Below are 21,358 nucleotides of genomic sequence, written 5' to 3'. Positions count from 1 at the left end.
AAGGGGCCATTCGCGGTTTGGCAAATGGATTTCATACAGCTACCCCCATCTCATGGATTTAAATATGCTTTAGTCATGGATTGTAGGTTATCTCCCTGGGCCAACGTTCTCTCTTGTAGACAGACCACTGCTACTTCTGTAGCTAAAATTCTATCAGAAAAAAAAAAAAAAATCCCAATGTGGAGAAACCTCTTTAAAGTCATAGTAATCAAGGAACGCATTTTACCAAGCAGGTGCTTCAGCAACTCTATGCTGCCCGGCCAGTTTTACAACACTTCCATCCTCAATCCTCAGGTTAGTCCAATGTACTAAGGACACTATTAAGATTCAACTAGAAAAATTTGCAGAGATCTCCCGTATTATCTTGGCCTAAAAGCATTGCCTTGATACTTCTTAACTCAGCTCCACCCCTTTGGAGCTCAGACATTTACCCTTTGAAATAATCTGAGAACGTCCAACGCACTTGGCTCCTGCCTTCTTTGACCCACAGTTGATAAAGATATACTTGATTATTGTAAAAGCCTAGCTGCTCCTATTGAAAATAACCAGGCTTTGGTAGAGCAATCTTTTCACCATGCACTCTTGAGAGATGAGAACTTAAGAATCACACCTTGCAACTGGAGATTTCATCTACTATAAAAGACACCTCTGGAAAGACTCTCTTCAACCTCGCTGGAAAGGCCCCTCTTAGGTACTGCTAACCAACCCTTGTGCTGCCAAACTCCAGGGAACAGACTCCTGCATTCACAGGACCTGTCTAAAGAAATCAAACCCCGCCTGGACCTACACACCGTCTAATGACCCGAAAGTAAAGATATCCCGGAACTGAAGCAGACCGCATCTGATGAGACAGCTTCCCCAAGATGTCCATACTTGGCCTGTTAGAAGGTTCAGGATTCACAGAGTCTCTCTTCTTCATCTGGACTATTAACGGAGTGTGGATTCTTATCCAAAACTCATGGTTTCTGAATTGTCGACTTTACTGTATTACTACATTTGCTTAGAACAGTTCTCTTGAGATAACAATACTGTTTTAAAGGGTCTTTGAAGTTCTGCTCTTTTGCAAAAAGCCCACCAGCTATTGCTTCATATTTATACCTGCACTATATCTTCCCGAATGAACCCCGTCAATTCTCAGAGTGCTCCTGTTGTATTCATTATTCTATTTTCTTGACTGGTTCCAAGGGGCAACTTCTAGTAGGCATACAGGACTCTGGGTTTGACTCCTGTAGGGGGATCTTTTCCCCCCTAAACTGGAATCAGTGCCAATGGATATTTTTAGTTGGCTACTTACAAAGATTTTTTTTTTTTTAAAGCAATCTCCACACCCAACATGGGGCTCGAACTCACAACCCCAAGATCAAGGGGTGAACGCTCCACCCAGTGAGCCAGCCAGGTGCCCCCTAGATGGCTACTTTCAGATCTAGGATCCTGGTTTAGAACCATCACACAATTCAAAACTGTCATGATACTTTTGATTCTGTACTTGCTGCCTATCAAACTTCTGTAAAAATGTCGTACCCAGGGGTGCCTGGGTGGCTCAGTCAGTTAAACATCTGCCTTTGACTCAGGTTGTGTCCCAGGGTCCTGGGATCAAGCCCCACGTCAGGCTCCCTGCTGCCCGCTTCTCCCTCTCTCTCTGCCTGCTGCTCCCCTTGCTTGTGCTCTCCCTCTGTCAAATAAATCTTAAAAAAAATAAAAAATTGACGTACCCAATAGACAATCTCCAATGCTTACAATCTTGATAAATATGCACTAGAGGTGGGAGATGCCTGAGAGTTCTCCCTGCTCCCCCTCCTTGTTACTCAAATGTGACCTCAGTAGGTTTCCAATCTAAAGAATTTTCCCCCCAATGTGGGACATTACGCCCAGGGAAGGTCCTTCCGAGCACTGAGGGACAAAAGGCCACTGAATTAGAAGAATCTGCTGATCAGCAATGCTTTTGGAGAAAGAGCTTGATCAAAAGGGGGGAAATGTGAAAATTTATAAAGGGAAACCTCACTAAAGTGGAATCAGGAGGCTAGAAGGGGGAGTCAGTACCACTGAATGCCAACTGTAGGAAAAATTGTCAATTACAACCCCACCAGAAGAATCTCAACAGGAAAGAATCATCAATAACAGGTCCCAAAAGGGGGAAAAAGTACATAGTATCTCATATAAGAAGTTAACCACCCCTGCAACTCAGCCAAAGATGAACCCTCCTCACCCTGAACTCCTGCTTTTCTCCAAAGGACTTTTGTTCAAAATAACCCCTTCCGACTTCCTCATTCTCCATAAAATAACCTTTTTCTCCTTTGTTTGTTGGACATAGCTTGCGTGTCCAAAATTGCAGCTCTCAGTTAATAAACCCAAATAAACCCATTTTTGCTGGTAAAATTAACTTTTTTTCAGGTTAATGTACCATACCTGTGCAATTTCATTTTCACAACAACCCTCAGAAACTACTGGGTCCACACTTCACAAGTAAGAAAACCCAAGAGGGCTGAGGCCTGGTCAAGGTCCTGGAGCTCCTACAAGATGTGACAGAATAGGGGTCAGAGCCCATCACGGCCTGTGACAACCGAGCTTTATGACGCTACACTGCTTTCAATGCCACCACTACAATAAACTGGCGGTGCTGGATTTGTGGGGGAAACAGAAGAGAAGATTTGATTACTTAAAAATCACCTTATTTTAAAGCATCTTACAAATGTATGGGGAGGGTGCTTGTAAAAAAAAGCTGGCTCATATTCTATTTATTAAGGTGGATTATCAATAGGTACACAGATATTCATTTTATTGTTTTATATACTCTTACACCTGTTTCACAATAAAAAAGAACCCAGAGCCTGACCTGGGAGGCTGTCTCTGGAACACCAGGCACCAGTAAGAGCCTGGCCCACCATTGTAAAGAAAAACACAGCTGATGAGTTTAGCTAGATACCAAGAAGTGTCTTGTTAGAAACGGTTATGTTGCAAACCCTTTTTTTTTTTTTTCTTAAATGCTGCCAACTCTTTCTACTGTTTGTTGCGAGTAGCATCACAATCACTGATGGCTTTGAGGTAAAAAAAAAAAAGCACACAAATGCCATCAGACGTGTACCAGTCCAGCCTTGAAGAAGTCTCCAGTGATCCTAGTTTTTTAATTTCGGAAACTAAACATCGGTCTTTTGCTGTTGGAGACAAAAAAATTATTACTCGTTTTAATTGCTGAGCATATGAATGGAGAAAATGTTCCTCTCTTGCTAAAACATTCTGCATTCAAGGCGGAATAAAAAGGTAATTTATTTCCAAAAATAAAATCTTCATAACCATAAATCTATTCTAAGCTATTTTATTAAAAATGTACAGAGTGAGAAGAAAAGCACCAAGGCAACATCCATCAATGAAGATTAGTCAAGAAGAGGAATAATGAAAATACCAGGGGAAAAAAGTAACCAAAGAAACGCTTTAGAAGAACAGCTTATTTTCAGTTAAACTGAAATTATATATGTTGTCCTTTGAGAAACGCAAGTTGCACAATATGTGTAGTATAATCCCATTTTTATTAAAAGTGTAATTATATAGAACATATTTGTAGACAGAAGAAAGGGCCGGAAAGGATAAAGATCAAACCGCCTTTAAGTGTAAGGGGTAAAAGAGGCTCATGTAACTTTCAAAATTTGCTTTATCCAATTCTGACAAGTTAGAATTATTTTCCAACATGTGTAGGCTTCTTTCGTAAATCCTTTAAAAGGCTAAAAAATATTAATTAAAAAAAAAAACTTCCATGAGGGCAAAACTGCAAATTAACAAAATGTCACTTTAGCTACTAATCGAGAAAAACTGTAAAGGGGCAAGTGCAAGTACTATGACCCCATGAAGATTTGTTTTTGGAAAGTATTTTTTAAGCTGATTAGTAAAACCAGGGTTTGGAAGGACTGGCTGTCTACTCCACTAGACTATCAGAGACCAAAACACAGAATCCGGTCAGAAGTTCTAATACTGGAAAAATACAAATGTATTTTTGAGAGAGAAATTAACAGGAGGAGCCAGCCAGTCAACAAAAGCAAGACTGAGTTAGTTATCAGTGCGCATCCTTGAACTTCTGTCCTAGCGTCAGCCTGCACCCCTCCCCTTTGTATGCCCCCACACTCTGGAAATGTGCAGACCTGCCCTTTGCACACAAGGTTACAAGGCTGAGATCAAAGCCCAGGCCCCTGTGAGCAGTTCAGAGGAAACGTCGCTTGGAGCTCAATGACGCCCCACCTGACTTTCTCCCGGAAAGGCCACTCTGAACACACAAGAAAATATTCACAGCTCTTCTCTAGTTTCTTAATTGGGGTATGCAAAGGTCCTAAGTGCTACGGTTTCCAGGTTTTGATTTCACAGAGGAAAAAACACACAAAAAAATTGGCGGGGGGTGGGGGGTAACAGACATATATAGAGAACTGTTATCTTTATATTTTACCATTTCCTGAAAAAAGGATGTTAATACTTCAGAAGCAGGGGCGCCTGGGTGGCTCAGTCGTTAAGCGTCTGCCTTCAGCTCAGGTCATGATCCCAGGGTCCTGGGATCGAGCCCACACCGGGCTCCCTGCTCTGCGGGGAAGCCTGCTTTTCCCTCTCCCATTCCCCCTGCTTCTGTTCCCTCTCTTGCTGTCTCTCTCCCTGTCAAATGAATAAATAAAATCTTAAAAAAAAAAACCTTCAGAAGCAGGGAAGATATAGCCCTGGGGCCAGTACCATTCACCGACCAGAAACTGAGCAACCAAATCATTTTGTCAATTCAGTAGATGCCAAAAAGGCTGACAAAATACCTACTCCTAATTCAAAAAACAAATACAAAACCCCTTTCATGAAACAAAATACTTGCTGAACAGGACAAAGGATATCTTCTGAAAACAAGGGCAAACACAAGATACTATGTACTCTTCATTGAGTACTTTTACATTGAGTTTGTATTTTTTAACTGATTTAAAAGAAGCACATGTACGTAACCCAAAAATCTAGGCGAAATGGGCAATTTCCTTAAAACAATTTTTTAAAACCCTGAACAAATAATAGTACACAAATAGAGAAAAATTACAAAAGCAAAGAACTGTGCTCAAAAAAAGATGCCAAGCTTAAGACAAATTTACAGTTACATCCTAACCTTCCTGGTAACGAAATAGGAAATGGGAAACCTTCCCAATTCCTCTGGGAAAACCGACAAGCTAACAAAGAAAGCAAAAGAGAAGAAAACTGTATGTTAACTTCACTTGCCAGTCCTAGATTTTTTTTTTTTAACTTTTGTGAATTTGACATGCAAAGAATGACATCTGGTTTCAATCTTGATTTCTTTGATCCATGTGTCTATAGTTCTCTTATGAACTGTTAAAGTGCCTTTTGTCCATTTTTTTCAGTAGGTTTGATTTTTTTTTCTTATTCACTTGTAAGAGCTCCTTACAAATTAAGGACTTTAACCCTTTGTCATGTTGCAAATATTTTCCCCTGAAAAAGTAAATGGCTGCTTTTTCCTGTTTATATCACTTGAAATAAAGGATAGCTTTTTCATTTCTCTAAAGTCAAATCTAGTATCTTTTTGCAATTGCTTCTAATACTTTTGTGCTTAGGAAGCCCCTCCTCATTCCAAGATCAGAGAAATATTCACCTTCATTTTCAGCAAGATGTTTTTGGTCAGAATAATTTTTAAATGTTTAACATCCATCCCTTTAAATGTGCATATCCAGGGGCACCTTGGGTGGCTTAGCTGGTCAAGCAGCCGGCTCTTGGTTTCAGCTCAAGTCATGATCTCAGGGTCCTGGGGATTGAGCCTTGCATCAGGCTCCCCACTCAGCAGGGAGTCTGCTTGAGATTCTCTCCCCTTCCCTCTGCCCCTCCTCCTGCTTGTGTGCCAGCCCATCCTGTCCCCTCTGCCCCCCTCTCAAATAAATAAATCTTTTAAAAAAATAAAAATGCATATCCAATAAAATCATTGCTCTAGGAAAAGAACTAGATGAGTATAATTATACTCACTTTAGTTGTAAAACAAGTCAATGTCCAATATTTAAGGGCTAACTAAATTATGACAGTAAAATGCTTTATGATAAAACACTACAAAGCCATTCAGGAAAACAGTCATGCTCTGTTACTAAGTGGGGGGAGGGAGGGATGAGGCAGAACACCCCCATTTTTATATAAAAACTGTATTTGTTTGGTAAACCAGGCAGTCTAGATACTTTAAAATATTAACAGTGATCCTCCCTGGGTGTCAGATTGCATGTGGGGTCCTATTTCTTTATGCTTTTCTCTTTTACATTACTAATGAACATTTATTGTATTTGTGATTAGAAAAAAAAAAGCTTAAAATTCATAAATATATATGCAAAACAAGCCACTAAAACTAATTTTGCCCACATGCTTAAGTTGCAACTGTCTTTCAAAAAAATTAAAAATGCCTTTCCTTCACTTAACACATTTAATCCCATATTACAAATAGGATAATAATGACTTAATTCAAGAAAAATGGAGGCCTGCCAATATTCCTAATTACCCAAAAGATCTAAGGAGTAATGTCTGATTTATATTCCTGGCAAAATGACCAAATTAAAAACACAGTCCAATGACAATTATCAGTGGTAATAAGTCAAGCTCAGCTAACACAAACAGTTCCATTTTTCCTTAATAAACTGTGCCTTAGCACGTGAACATGTACAGCTGAGTTCAACTAAGCTGAAAAGCTAACCCCAAAAGCTTCCCTGTCAGACTGGACGGACGTGCCCTTATGCTCTAATGCCCCAATCTCTCTCTGAACAGCCCCATTCTCTGCCTATTGGTGAGGGGTGCTCCTTGACACACCCAGACGTGACAGCTCAAGGGCGCTCCCTTGCTATCTTTCCCCCCCTTCCTGTACCCATTTCCGGGGCCTCATTACTGTGGAAGACAGGAGTAATTTTGGAGTAGAACCAGGGGTGTGTGTGAAGAGGGAGGACAAGATCCCCCCCTGGGACTTGCTAATCCCAGAACTCCCTAAAACTTTTCCAAAGTGCCAGAGAATGATCACAATTAGGTAATACCTGTAATCAGATTAAAGTAACTCAGGGTCAGAATTTTGAACTCAGAACCAGGGAAGACCTGGAGATGGTCATGTGAGGGTCTCAGACAGGCTACTTCTCCCCAGATGTACCTCAGTATCCTGCCCAAGATGGTGCTCCATAATGGTTGGGTGGGAGAATGAACACAAAGGGTAAATTAGAAATCCCACAGACCCACCCGCTAAGGGCAGTGAAGGGCACAGAGGGGAAGCAGAGATTCACACCCGGTTAGAAGCAGCAAGAGAACAGATTCCAACAGATTCCCACTAGAAACTGTGGAGAGGAAAATAATAATGCCTGGATAGGCACAGAGAGCACCTAGTGCCTACTGCAAGTCCTGTGCTACCCTTGTTATTAACAGCCCGCCCACGACCTCAGGAGTTAACAAGACTCACAAGGACTGAAAACTAGTTAGGACAAGCGTTTCCAGAGACCTGGAATACAGATGAAGTCCATATTTTGGAAAAAGCCTAAAGGATATAACTAGAAAAAGTTACTTGAGGCTATTATTGAAGCATGATGCAAAAGTCTCAATTTTTTAATAGTACCAGCGCAAAAGTAAGGAATGAAAGCACAAGAACTCCATCGACCCAAAACAGACATCATACATGCCCAAAGGGGAAAGCACTGAACATCAAAAGTGTCAAAATTTAAAACTGGAGTGGAAAGCTTGTCACTGACAATCTAGCCCCACTTTCTGGCTCTTTAGAGTAACAGCACCCCAACTCCCGGGTGATCCTACTTAAAGTTCCCATTCATTGGGACCAGGATGGTGAAAAATCTTCAAGTCCATATTTAACTTTTTAAAATTCAGCTGATTATTCCCATCATACTTTAAAAGACAAGCAGATTTGAAATCTAAAAAACCTTTTAAGCAAAATCACATCCTGACAGATTTTTATTCATCTTTAAGAAAAACGTTTCATTTGAAACTTTAGAGTCTGAAAAATAAGGGTTTTGTTTTTTTTTTGAAAACTAAAGTCCTAAAAATGATCTACAAATAAAACTTCCTGGATACATCATAAAATTACAAGACAAATTGGGAAACATATTTGTAACATTTACTAAAGTGCTAATACCTTTGCTATAAAAAGAACTGCTATAAATCACCAGGAGAAAGATGGAACAGAAAACTAGAAAAATTGGTAAAGGAAATAAATAAGCCAAACAAAATATAAATGGCCCAAAAAAACTCAGAAGTGTTCAAACTCACTAGTTACCGAAGAAAAGCAGAATAAACATAATGATTCTATTCTTTGCCCAAATTGGTTAAAAAAAGGGGGGGGAGGGTCAGGAAAGTTTAACATAGCAATAATTCCCAGTACCATTAACCTGGATGCAGTAAGTATCCTGCATATACGTTATGTAACAAAGCCTTAAAAATGTAAACAATGTCCCTTCCAAAAAAGTAGTCTAAAGAAATAATCTGAAAAATGCACACAGATTTCCATACAAGTCTGTTCACTATTGTATTATGTTCACCACAGCAAAAAATGGCTCATAAGCTAAATGCCCAACAATGGAAGGATTTGTCAAATAAAACATGATGCATTCAGCACAAATGAGCTGTTAAAAGCCATGTTTTTAAGGGCTATTTAATGATTTAGTCATTTGCCTAACGTACACTGCTAAATTAAAAAAAAAAAGAAAAAAGAAAACTGGTTTAAATAGCCCCTGTATCTCTATTTCAAAATACAAATATACATGTGTTCATATGTACATGTACACAAACAAAAAATTTTACTTTCAAATAAAGAAAAAATATTCAATGAGTAAAATAAGCTATTTTATGTGTTTCCACCAGTCCTAATATTCTTTAATATTCTAAGACAGGACACCAGTCTCACTTTCAGGCATTTTTCCAGTAATTCTGACCTTAATTCTGATCAATTCTGACCAATAGCTTCATATACTTCTATAGTAATTCTAACCAATAATTTCAGTGTTCTTTATACAACAATCCCTAAAATAGCTGTGCATTTCCTGCATATTCTTCTCAAATCAGCCCATTTCCTATCGCAGAAAAGCAAAAGAGAAATGACATTCCCCAGGGAGTGCTCTATCCTTGCTCCCTATACAGACCACAGACAACTACACACACCCAGGAGAAAGTAAAAAGCAAAATTCTTTTATTTCTCAGGAAAACAACGTCAGTGGTCAGATTAAATGAAGAAAAAGGGGGGCGCCTAGGTGGCTCAGTCGGTTAAGCATCTGCCTTCAGCCCAGGTCATGATCCCAGGGTCCTGGGATCAAGCCCCGCATCTGGCTCCTTGCTCAGCAGGGAGCCTGCTTGTCGTTCCCCCCCCACCTCGCCCGCTGCCTGCTTCTCCCCGCTGCCTGCCACTTCTCCCCCCTGCCTGCCGCTTCTCCCCGCTGCCTGACGCTTCTCCCCGCTGCCTGTGCACTCTCTCGCTCTGACAAAATCTTTAAAAAAAATGAAGAAAAAGTACACAGACCTCTCTAGCACATTTTTCACCAAAGTGACCAAATGCTTCACACATGCAGCTCCACAGCTAGCAGTATGCACACTTCATCCCATTGTACGTTCAGTCAACTATGCACAGGCTCTAAAAGGGGTAAATATCTGCACCTGACCTCACTTAGAGCAATGGTTCTCAACCCTGACCGCACAATGGAATCACCTGGGAAATTTTTTTTTCTTTCTTAATCCCAACAGTTAGGCTGTACTCCTGATCAAGTGCACCTTAGTCTCTGGGATGACACCAGGCAGCTGTAGTTTTTTAAAGTTTTCCAGATGATTCCAGTTTGCTGTCAAGGTTGAGGACCACTGACCAGAACATGTTTTTCAAACAATACATTAACACCCCATGAACATGAATAGAGAAATCAATTCACGGAGCTGGGGCCAGCAATTATTTTAACTAAAAAATAAAAGAATGGAACGGGCTAGAATAAGCTAGAATATAAAATGCATTGCTCCTAGTGCAAATAGATATTATCTCATGAAATTTTTCAGTTAAAAATATGTAGTTCTTGGCAATACTATCGAGACTGATCTACAGATTCAATGCAATCACTATCAAAATCCCATCTGCCTTTCTGGCAAAAATTGACAAAATGATCCTAAAATTCAAATAAAAATGCAAAGGACCAGAATAGCCAAAACAATCTTGGAAAAGAACAAAACTGGAGGACTCGTGCTTTCCAATTTCAAAACTTAATACAAGGCTATAGTAATTAAGATATCCGGGCATAAGGATGGACAAACAGATCTATGGGACAGAACAGAGAACCCAGAAATAAACCGTAACATTTATGGTCAGGTGATTTTCAACAAGGGTGCCAGGACAATTCAATAAGGAAAGAATAGTCTTCAACAAATGGTGCTGAGAGAACTGGAAATCACACATTAAGGAATGAAGTTGGACCCCTACCTCATACCATATACAAAAATTAACTCAAAACCAATCGAGGAATGCCTGAGAGGCTCAGTCGGTTAAGCGTCTGCCTTCAGCTCAGGTCATGATCCCAGGGTCCTGGGATCGAGCCCCACATCGGGCTCCCTGCTCCACGGGAAGCCTGCTTCTCCCTCTCCCACTCCTCCTGCTTGTGTTCCCTTTCTCAAGCTGTGTCTCTGTCTGCCAAATAAATAAATAAAATCTTTAAAAAAATTAAATTAAATAAATTAAATCTTTAAAAAGAAAACTTTTGTTTCAAAAGGACATCAGAAAGTAAAAGGTAACCTATAAAATGGGGAAAATTTATAAACTTTATATCAGATAAGAGACTGGTACATAAAAAATTAACAATAAAAAGACATCGACCCAATTTAAAAATGGGCAAAGGATTTGAATAGACATTTCTCCAAAGACATATAAATGGCCAGTAAGCACATGAAAAGAGACCCCCCCCCCTTAGTCATTAGGGAAATGCAAATGAAATCCGCAATGAGATAACACTTCATACCCACTAGAATGGCTATCACCAAATAGACAGGCAGTAACAAGTGCTGGTGAGGATGTGGAGAAATTGCTACGGTCATATTGCCGACCCACCTACTTTGGAAAATTTGGCGGTTCCTGAAAATGTTAAACATAGAATTATCATATAACCCAGTAATCCCACACTTTGATATTTATCCAAAAGAACAGAAACATGATCACACAAACACGTGTACAGCAACATGCACAGAAGCATTATTCATAGCAGCTACAACGTAGAAACACCCCAAATGTCCATCAACTAATAATACAGCACTGATACATGCCACAACATGGATAAATCATAAAAACATGCTAAAAGCCCATCACAAAAGGGCACATATGGTATGATTCCATTTATATGAAATGGATATGGATAAAGCAAATCCATAGAAACAGCATAGGGTCGTGGTTGCCAGAAGCTGAGGGGAGGAAGAATGGGGACTGACCACTAATAGGTACAGGGTTTTCTTTTGGGGCTGATAAAAATGGTTTGGAAATGAAAAGTGGCGGTGTCTACAACTCAGTGTATATACTAAAACAACTGAAGCATACCCTTTAAAAAGGTGAGTTTTATGGAATAACAACTCAGTAAAGTTTTTTGGGGTTTTTTTTTGCAGGTTATTCTGTGTCGAGAGTTCCTTCCCCACCACTCCCTCAGAACCTCATGCAGTTCCTTTACCATAGGATAGTTTGGACAAATAACCTTTCCAACTCACAGGCGGAGTCGTGTATGGATTTCATGACCACATCACAAACTCAATTCAGGGCATCGCAACTAATTTTTTCATGAAATAGGAGTATAAGATTTCAGAATACACAGCACACAAAGTTATGTATGGTTTTTGTGCAACTTGTTTGAGATGCGCACAAACACACTTGATGCATATATACTTATCAATGAGTCAGTCAAAACAAAGTCTGGAAAATGTACTTCAGGAGTTGACTGACACCTGACACCTACTCAAAACAAAACAAAACAAAAATAAGGATGAGATTTTAAGAGCTGAAAACAGAAATTGGAGGGAAAAAAAAAGTTGAAGTCACTCTGGAGCATTGCCCTAAGCACTGAACTAAATGCTAGGAAAAGTGAGCTGGACCCCATCTGCTTTTACTGCCCAAGTAATAATATAAGACTCCCTATCCCATCCACCCCCGCCAGGGCTTCCGAGGGGGTGCAGAGCAGCATCTGGGGCCCCTGGTCAATGAGCCCACAGCTGATCCCACAGGGAGTTCAAGAGGTGAAGGTGCAAACCCATCATTTGAAACTGGGGGGAGAAGTGGGGACACAGGCTGCAGGATGGGCAGCCTGGACGTGCAGGGCCTGAACTCACACCGGGTGTCAGGAAGCAGGTGCGAAAAGCAGAACTTCAACAGAAGAGGCAAATCGAGATTGCTAGAGTATTCAGTTTATCTTCACAGGGATGAAAGAGAAAGGAAGGGAAACAAGAAGCCACAAAAACTTCTCTGAGGGAGAGCACATTTTCAAAGACTGCGGGTCAGAATCCCCAACACAAAAGATGCCAGGAGCTGCACAATATGACAGCATGGTTAGAAAACAGAGGCCCTGGGGATGAACCTGAAGATAAGACAGAACTCCTATAATTCCCCCTGGCAAGAAATTTGAGGTCATCCTCAAATCAGCAGGGAAACTGAACTTCTTTGTGGAGAATTACCACAATAACAGGGACAGATTCTACCAAGGATTTTTGTGGTACACAAAATTCCAGGGTCAATGTCAAGGTGAGAAACTTTGTTCATTCAAAAACATTATGTATATATAATACTGCAATTTAGTGAAAAAGACCTTGAAAAGAGGACACTTCTTCGATATCATAAAAGATTATATACAATAATGCATTCCAGTAAAAACTGACTAAAAGGACCGTCACATTAAAACCTGTTCTATAAATACTAATTTATTAAGAAAACGAAACATATGGGGCACCCGATTGGCTCAGTTAGGAGAGCATGCAACTCTTGATCTCGGGGTAGTGAGTTCAAGCCCCTCACTGGGTGCAGAGCCTAATTTAAAAAAAAAAAAAGAGAGAGAGAGAAAAGAAAAAGGAAAAAAGAAATGTATAAGAAAAAAACCCCAGGGCACCTGGGTGGCTCAGTTGTTAAGCGTCTGCCTTCGGCTCAGGTCATGATCCCAGGGTCCTGGGATCGAGTCCCACATCAGGCTCCCTGCTCAGCAGGAAGCCCGCTTCTCCCTCTCCCACTCCCCCTGCTTGTGTTCCTGCTCTCGCTCTCTGTCAAATAAATAAATAAAATCTTTAAAAAAAAGAAGAAAAGAAAAAAAACCCAAAGGGGGCTCCTGGATGGCTCAGTTAAGCATCTGACTTCCGCTCAGGTCATAATCTTGGAGTCCTGGGATCGAATCCCATGCAGGGCTCCCTGCTCAGCGGGTAATCTGCTTAAGATTCTCTCTCTCCCTCTCCCCCTCTACTTTGTACATTCTCTAAAATAAATAAATCTTTAAAAAAAATAACTTTTTATTTCGTTAGGACACAGATTTTGGCTAACATAACTATCCTGAGTAATACAAGTGGTTGGTTCTAAGATATATAGACTGCAATCAGGTACTTTCTCTATTCTTGCTCTTTACCAGTGGGAGGAAGGGAGGGGCAAGGGGAAATCACCTCATTCTAAATAAATATTTTTAAATAAAGAGCAATAAACAAGTAATCTGCAGACATTTATTAAGGAAAAAAAATCTAGAAAAATGAAAGCTATAAAAGATCTGCATAAACCCAAAGATTTATGTTCACAAACAGAATAATTCATTAGAAAGATAACAAGTCTCCCCATATTTATATACATTTAATAAAATTTCCCATTATTTTGAAACCCTAAAATGAAAAATACAGGATAAAAAAGAACAGACCATAGGCACTACCAGACAGTAAAGCCTACTATAGAGTGATCATAATGATGAAAATAACAAGGTGCTGGCAAAGGAATAGACAGATAAATGGAATAAAACAGCAAGTCCCACAACAGATCTAAGGATTCAGCATATGATTAAGGTGTCATTTTAATAAGACAAGGATGAAAACGAATAAATGGTGCTGGAAAAAATGTAGAGGAAAAAATAATCCTTACTCCATGCCACACTCCAAGTATTAAATAACAGCCAAATATTTTTAAAAAGAACGAAGAAACAGGGGCGCCTGGGTGGCTCAGGCATTAAGCGTCTGCCTTGGGCTCAGGTCATGATCCCAGGGTCCTGGGATCAAGCCCGGCATCGGGCTCCCTGCTCCGCGGGAAGCCTGCTTCTCCCTCTTCTACTCCCCCTGCTTGTGTTCCCTCTCTCGCTGTGTCTCTCTCTGTCAAATAAATAAATAAAATCTTAAAAAAAAAAAAAAAGGAACGAAGAAACATATAAAGGAATATTAATAAAATCTTGGGGTAGAGAAGGCACGAGAAAGAAAAAGATTGACAGATCTGAATTCAAAGCATAGACAAATATTTGCAACTTATGACAAAAAAATGCAAATCTTAATGGCTTATTTCTCAAACAGAGTGAAAGTAGGATTAAAATAACACATCCAGTAGCATCAACTTTACTCAAAGATTAAGGAGGAAAAATGTTTCATATTAAACCAAGCACTGATGTTTCTGGAATAGAATAAAAAATTCACATTATTTTTAGATAAAACAGAAGATTTAAAAGAAGTGCCATGCTTGTTATACTCCCTAACACTTCAAAATACGCCTATATTCCCCATACCATACTTCTGTGGAATAATTTGTGAATCAGTGTCTTAATATATAAAGAGTTCTCGATGATAAAATATGAATTCAATAGTAAGTGTTCAGCACTGATGTCATCCATACCACTGTGAAGCAGAGGTAATCAAACTCTTCCTAAAAAGGGCCAGAAAGCAAATATCTCAGGCCTGCAGGTCATATGGTGTTTCGAATGCACAAGGCTGTGCTTCAGTAAAACCTGATTTACCAGAACAGGTCGGGGGCGGGGGGGTTCTCTCACTGGCAGCATCCGAAATGCAAATTATCGGGTCCCACCCAGACCTTCTGAATGAGAAACTCTCCAGTTTGAGTTCTACCACGTCCGATGAGGAAGAGATTGTACCCCCAAGCCAGCGGATCTGCCTCTGGAGACAGCAAAGGATTTCAGCCAGCACTGCAGAGGGGACAAGAGAGCCAAACCAATTTGACTATATGAGGAACAGCAGTTCCAGCAGTGCTCTCCATCAGAAGAGGGGTGGAGAAAGACCATCCACAGAGGCCTAACACCATGGCCTCCTGGATGAAGGGATGGTCCCGAATGAAAACGCTAATGCAAGTTTAATTTAATGAAGCTGGTGGCAAAGGAATAACACCTCAAAGGGAGACCATGTAAAAGAAAGGTCTATGTGTTGGGGGGCGGGGGGTGTCTTTGTGGATGATTCCTACAGGAAATGCCAGGGGGAACTAACAGAAGGAACAAAGGACCCGCGGCTCCTGGCTGGCTCAATCAGTGGAGCGTGCCACTCTTGATCTCGGTCAGGGTTGTGGGTTCGAGCCCTACGTTGGGCGTTAGATGTAGAGGTTACTTAAAAAAATAAAATCTTAAAAAAAAAAAGGGGGGGGGGAGGAGCAAAGAACCAAGATGGGGTACACAGAGGAAACACCATAGCCAGGAATGAAAAACAGGCCAGATTAGAGAAGGGGGGGAGCAAGAAGGATCCAGACCTCAGCCCCCTCAGCTGTAAAGTGGGAACCAGAGTAATACCCATTTCCCAGGGCTGCCGTAATCAAAGGACATTAGTGAACACAGGAGGTGCTAGGGAGAGCACCCGGCACCCAACACTAGCTTCTCTACCCTCTTCTATGCCAACAGGAACGTACAAACCCAGAGCTTCAGACAAGACTTGGGAAGGGCAGTCTATCACTGAGGGCCCCAGATTACTGGAGGTTAAGAGTAGAAATCAAGACCCAAGAGTGAACTCAGGTAAGTTACCCAAACTCCAGATTCTTCATCGATAAAATGCAGCCCAGAACACCTCTGCCTGCCAGTTGCTGGGACTAACAGTATGGACCGCAAGTGCTCAGCACAGAGCTGATGTGCAGTGTTAGTGGGCCCCCTAAGTCATGGGGCCCGCTGTCCAGTCTTTCTTGGGTCCCCTCTACTGCCTGGAGAGGCTCCCAGAGGAGAAGTGCATTTTATTACTGCGAATGAAGAAGGCTTTCCTGACTGCTGACCAGAGAAAGCCATGGTTTGGGGCAGCCAGGCAAGCAATGGCCCAAGGCAACCTGACCCCCTCAACTGAAGGACTCACTGAGGCTGCAGAGAAACAATAAGGAAGAACTGGAGTCAAAACGATGGCCAACAGAAAGGCTTGGGGCCGCAATCTAAAGCTACTGAACAGTGCACGGCAGTGAGGATACTTAAGTCCGAAGTATGACCTTCTGTGAAATTATCCATTGTTCACCACTGTGTTCATTACACTTGAATACTTAGATGTTTCTGTATACAGCATATATGCAGATCCTGCCTACCACACTTCCTGGGATATAGGAATTTTCAAAGGTCATTTTTGATGAATCCAGCTCTTTGCTTTTTGTGCTATCTTTAGATTCTAGGCCTGCATAACATGCAACCCCACTGAAGTAGTGCAAGAAATGGTTACTGAATAAATGAGATGGAACTCTCCTTCGTGGAGTACATTTTCAGAGGGCCCTAGAAGCCACCTACATCTGAGGTCAGGGACTTGCTGAGGTCAGAGGAGAGAATTAAGACTACGGGCATCGAGAAGTTCTCAGAAAGATTTACATTTCCGCAGAGGAGGAGCTCCCCCAAACACCCACTCCCCCTCCCTTTATGACTACATTTGGGTTTGTCAGGTTGGCATGACAACATGCCCTAAACCTGCTCCTCAGCCATCTCAGACATCTTGGGTTCCTTTCATTCTAAGTGCTCAGGCCAGAAACTTGGACATTGCCCTCAACTCTCTTTTTGTACATACCACCCCCACCTCGATTATCTGGTCTATCAGAGATCTCCTCAGCCCCACCTCAGAATCCCATCACTTCTCACCACCTCCACGACTACCCAGCCATCACCCTGGTCTGACCGCCACCCTCAGCCCTCACCCAGGAGGTCACCCTGCTGCCCTGCCCTCCCTGCTTCTAGTTGATTCTCAAACAGCAATAACCAGCATGTCCCTGTTAAAAGCTAGGTCAGTCCCTGTCCCCTCTACTCAAAACCCTCCATCGGCTCCCATTCTCCTCAAAGTAAAATTCATAGACCTTACTGTCACATGGCCTTACATGATTCAACTCCCACTGTCTCTTTGACCCCAAAAACCAAATGCTCTCCTCCTGCCTCAGGGCCTTTGCATCTGCTGCTGCCTCCACTGGGAACATTACGCCCTCAGATATCCCCATGACTCACTTCCTTCACATCTTCACTCAAAGGTGACTCTGGCCTTCCCTGTCTATCCTTCCTAAAATTTCAGCTCCCACGCCAACATTTAATACCCTCAATCCTGCCAGATTCTTCTTCAGGGCATGAAATCTCTTTGCCTCCTCATCAGAGTGTGAGCTCCATGTGGGCAGAGAATCTCCATGCAGCAACCAGAGCACCAAAAACACTGCCTGGCACACAGCAGGTTCTCAATAAATGTATTAAATATGTGAAAATCCTATGAAAAGTATAAGCTGCAAGCAAACCTCAATTATTCAAGTGTCAACGATCTAGAACCTACGACAAAATAACAGGCTAGAAATAGCAAAGCTGGGGAGAAAAGGAAGACAGTGCCATAAGGCACACACAGTATGCCTTATGGTATCAGTAATGCACAGCTCAGTAATGCACAGCTTAACCTGGAGCAGGAATGTTCCCTAGCAAAAGAATAAAAGCCCAGACAGGCGGTCCTCTGAGAAGAGAATAACTGGAAGAACAGCAGGGAGTAAAAATGAATTAATGAGGTTAGCTGGCATTGGGAACGGACCAGTGTGTTGGGAGTTTTATAGGCAAGGCCTGGAAACAGGTCAGGGAAGGACTGTAACATGTTTAAATTAGAAAAGAAGCCTAAGAGGATTAAATAAAAATAAGGTTTTTTGTGTTTTTTTGTTTTTTTTTTTTAAGATTTTTATTTATTTGACAGAGAGAGATACAGCGAGAGAGGGAACACAAGCAGGGGGAGTGGGAGAGGGAGAAGCAGGCTTCCCGCCAAGCAGGGAGCCCGATGCGGGGCTCGATCCCAGGACCCTGGGATCATGACCTGAGCCGAAGGCAGACGCTTAACCCAGGTGCCCCAAAAATAAGTTTTTAAAAAGCTTTCATTTACGAGTACAAAGCACTATGTAATTGCAAATTATGACGGTTGACTTTTAATTCCCTTAAGCAAAATGGGAAAATTCCTCAAGATAACCAGTGGTGCCAGAAAGGAGTCCCCAAAAGGATCCCAGCTTTGTCTTTAGAGACACTGAACAGGATGGCAATAGCCAATTTAGTACTTCTAATATCCCAGACCTTAGGCTCCTTGAGGGCAAAAGACTGAATGTTGAGTACTCAACAATGATTTGTTCAACAGCACCTGGCACCAAATTAGCAGATGGACTACCGGAAGGCTATGTGAGCTCGCTCCTGCCACACCTAACTCCTGCACTACTAAGACCTCTAGCCTTTGCTACGCAAACGAGACAGACAATGTAGCTGGCATGAAACCTAGCAAAACCCTCTACAGATATTCTAGCCAAGTACTTTCATAAGCATTTTTGAAACATCCTAACAGACATTAGAACTCAGCTTCATTAACTTTGCCACAGTCAGAAAATACAACTGCCATGCAACCATGTGAAAAAAGAAAAAAAGTCAAAATGTAAAGTTCCTGAAATACCTCTTTCCTTAAAAAAAAAAAAATCACTCCCCACTCAGAGCAAAAAAAAAAAAAACCAAGAGAAATGCCCTGGAATTCAAAGAAAGAATCGGTCGCCATTTTGACAAAGGAAATGGTCTAGAAAGCAGATAGCTCCTGCTCAGGCTGTCAGGTGAAACAGGTAGCTTGTCTGGACACACCTGCTCACCTCTTTCAACTAACAGGTGTGCCATAAGGGCTTACACTGCACACCCACCGCTGGCCATTTAAAAGGCTGGTGCCCAAACGCTATTAAATTCTGGATAAGTGAAAAGAGACCACTAGTGACAGGTTCACAAGTGATCCTGATAGAGTCCACCATAACGCAGGACAGAATTCCGAATCTCTGAGCTGAAAGGCCCTTTATAAATCTCACCAGATTCCAACACCTTCGGGGCTATCCAGGGAAAGTCATGTGCAAAGGTAAAAAGGCAGGTGTAGACAACTGGAAATGGTGACGCCCCAGCCCAACAGCATTCAAATGCAAAATCATAAAAATAAAAAACCTTCAGCTACCCCGGATTCTTGTCTCTGGCTTTAGAGAGGAAGAAACTGGCCGCGAGAAGTCACATGGCCAATTAATGACAGCTCAAACCAGACTGCCTCGGGACTCCCGGTCCCATGTCCTCGCACATCACCGGCCTTCTCAGCACACCCAAACGTCAGCAGGGACAGCATCGTCCCCCTCCCATCTTCCAGCATTGCAAGAATAAAAGTAACAGCCCCCGCTGACGCCCCAGACCCAGAAATCAATTATGAGTGACTTCCTTCCACCTGCAGTTACCCTCATTTACCCTTTGCTCTGACAATCAAGAATTTCTCATCAGTCATGCTTAAAACCCCCAGCCTGTAGGCCGAGTTCCTGTCAGCTACCCACTCAAGGGTATATCCAGAGTCAAAGGAGGGTGAAAATTCTGAGCCCTTAAAGTAGTCACACTCGAAAATGTCAATTTCTCCTTCCAGCAAGGTAGCAACAAGGGGAATTCGCGACCCCCGGGGGAACAGGCCGAAGAGAAAGGCCCTGGGGTCCGAGGAGCGGCTTCTAAAATTACTTGGCGCAGCCTTTGTAGGAGAGAAGAAAGCAAAAAATGTACAAGGCACCCCCCGCCGCCCTCTTGATGGCCCCGAATTCCGGGGGCGCGGGAATGCCAGCGCGCACCTCCCGGGGAGGGACGAGGGGAGAGCGACCCCAGGACGCGCGGGCCGAGGGCCCGGGAGGCGGCGGCGGCCGCGGCCAGCCGGGTCCCGGGGGACCCACTTGCCTCCCCGCGGCGCGGCCTGAGGGCCCGAGCGCGCTGCGGCTCCCGGGGAGGGCCGGGTGAGCGCCCAGGGGCCCGAGCGGGCCCGGTGGGGCGGCGGAGGCTGGGGGTTCGCCGGGCATCCACGGGTCCCGCGGCCACCCAGGCCCGCGGGTGCGGGGACCCGGGGGACCGGCCGGGGCTGGGGGGGCGCAGGCCGCGCCGCGGGGCCGGTGACAGCGCGCGGGGGCCGTGCCAGGCCGGCCTCGTGGGCGCGGCGGGCACCTCGCGGCCCGGCCCGGCAGGTGCGGCTCGCGGGCAGGGCGGGGGACGCGGCGGCCCGGCTCTCACCTGGCTGCAGCTCGCTGGGCTCCCGTCCTGCCGCCGCGCCTCGGCGCCGCAGTGCCAGCCGCCGCCGCCGCCGCCTCCGCCTCCGGTCCCCGCGACAGCCGCCTGCAAAATGGCGCCGCGGAGGGGCGGGCCGGGGGCGGGGAGCCGCGGAGCCGCCCGCCCCCGCGCCGCCCGGGACCCACCTCCCTCTCCGCCCCCGACCCCCCGCCCGCCGGCCTCCCCCGGGGGAGGGGCTGCCCCCCTCACGCGGGGTCCCGGGCTGGGCAGCCGGCCCCCACCCCAGCCGCTCCCCGCGGCGTTCCCCGCGCGCACCCCCACCCCATGTCCCTTTGAGCTCCCCTCCCTGCGTGGAAATCGCCCCCCTTCTCGCGCCTTCCCGCCACACCTGCTCCTGGGGCCCACCTGGAATGCAGAGCTCCCGCCCGGAGCCTCCCCCTCCTGGCTCCCCCCTTTTACCCTGCCTGACACTGAGCCCTGTCATCGCTGCGGGAAGATAATCGTGCAGTTGGCGCGATGCATTGGGCTCAGGGGGCTGGAGGTTTTAAGGCAATTTCACCGTTTCTCGGGTTGGGCCGTCAGGTTTTTTAACTTACTGGAGGAGAGGTCCTCATTACATCATGCAGACACGGTAATACAGCCCGAGGTTCCTCAGACTCCACTGCCCTGGGGATCGTGTTTAACTGCGGGTTGTGATTCAGCGGGTCTGGGGTGCAGCCCGAGATACTGCATTTCTGAAAAGCTCCCGTGGTGATGCCGCTGGATGAGGGCCGCTGAGCGCAAGGGGCTGCAGGTAAAATTTAGCTCATCGCAGCCCCACCTTGAGCGCTTGAGTGAGACGCACGTGGTTGCCCCCCCCCCCCCCCCCCCCCCCCCCGGCTGCCGAGGCCGGAGGTCTGGAGTGAGAGGAACTTGCATTTCTGACAGCT

General features: G+C 44.0%; 1 protein-coding gene across 3 annotated transcripts in view; it reads right to left on the bottom strand.

The window, feature by feature from the left end:
- The window catches only part of SLC23A2 (solute carrier family 23 member 2), a 144,752-nt gene extending 124,225 nt beyond the window's left edge, over positions 1 to 20,527 (bottom strand). For all 3 annotated transcript variants that reach the window (XM_035005892.1, XM_035005896.1, XM_035005893.1), the window contains exon 1: positions 20,433 to 20,527. The gene's annotated coding sequence lies outside the window, so the exon portion shown is untranslated. The remainder of the gene's footprint in view (positions 1 to 20,432) is intronic.
- Between the last annotated feature and the right edge of the window lie 831 nt (positions 20,528 to 21,358).

The sequence above is a fragment of the Mirounga leonina genome, unplaced genomic scaffold, assembly GCF_011800145.1.
Source record: "Mirounga leonina isolate KUSES-001 unplaced genomic scaffold, KU_Mleo_1.0 Mir_150, whole genome shotgun sequence".
In the NCBI taxonomy this organism is placed as follows: Eukaryota; Metazoa; Chordata; class Mammalia; order Carnivora; family Phocidae; genus Mirounga; species Mirounga leonina.
This window is presented reverse-complemented; position numbering and strand designations above follow the sequence as displayed.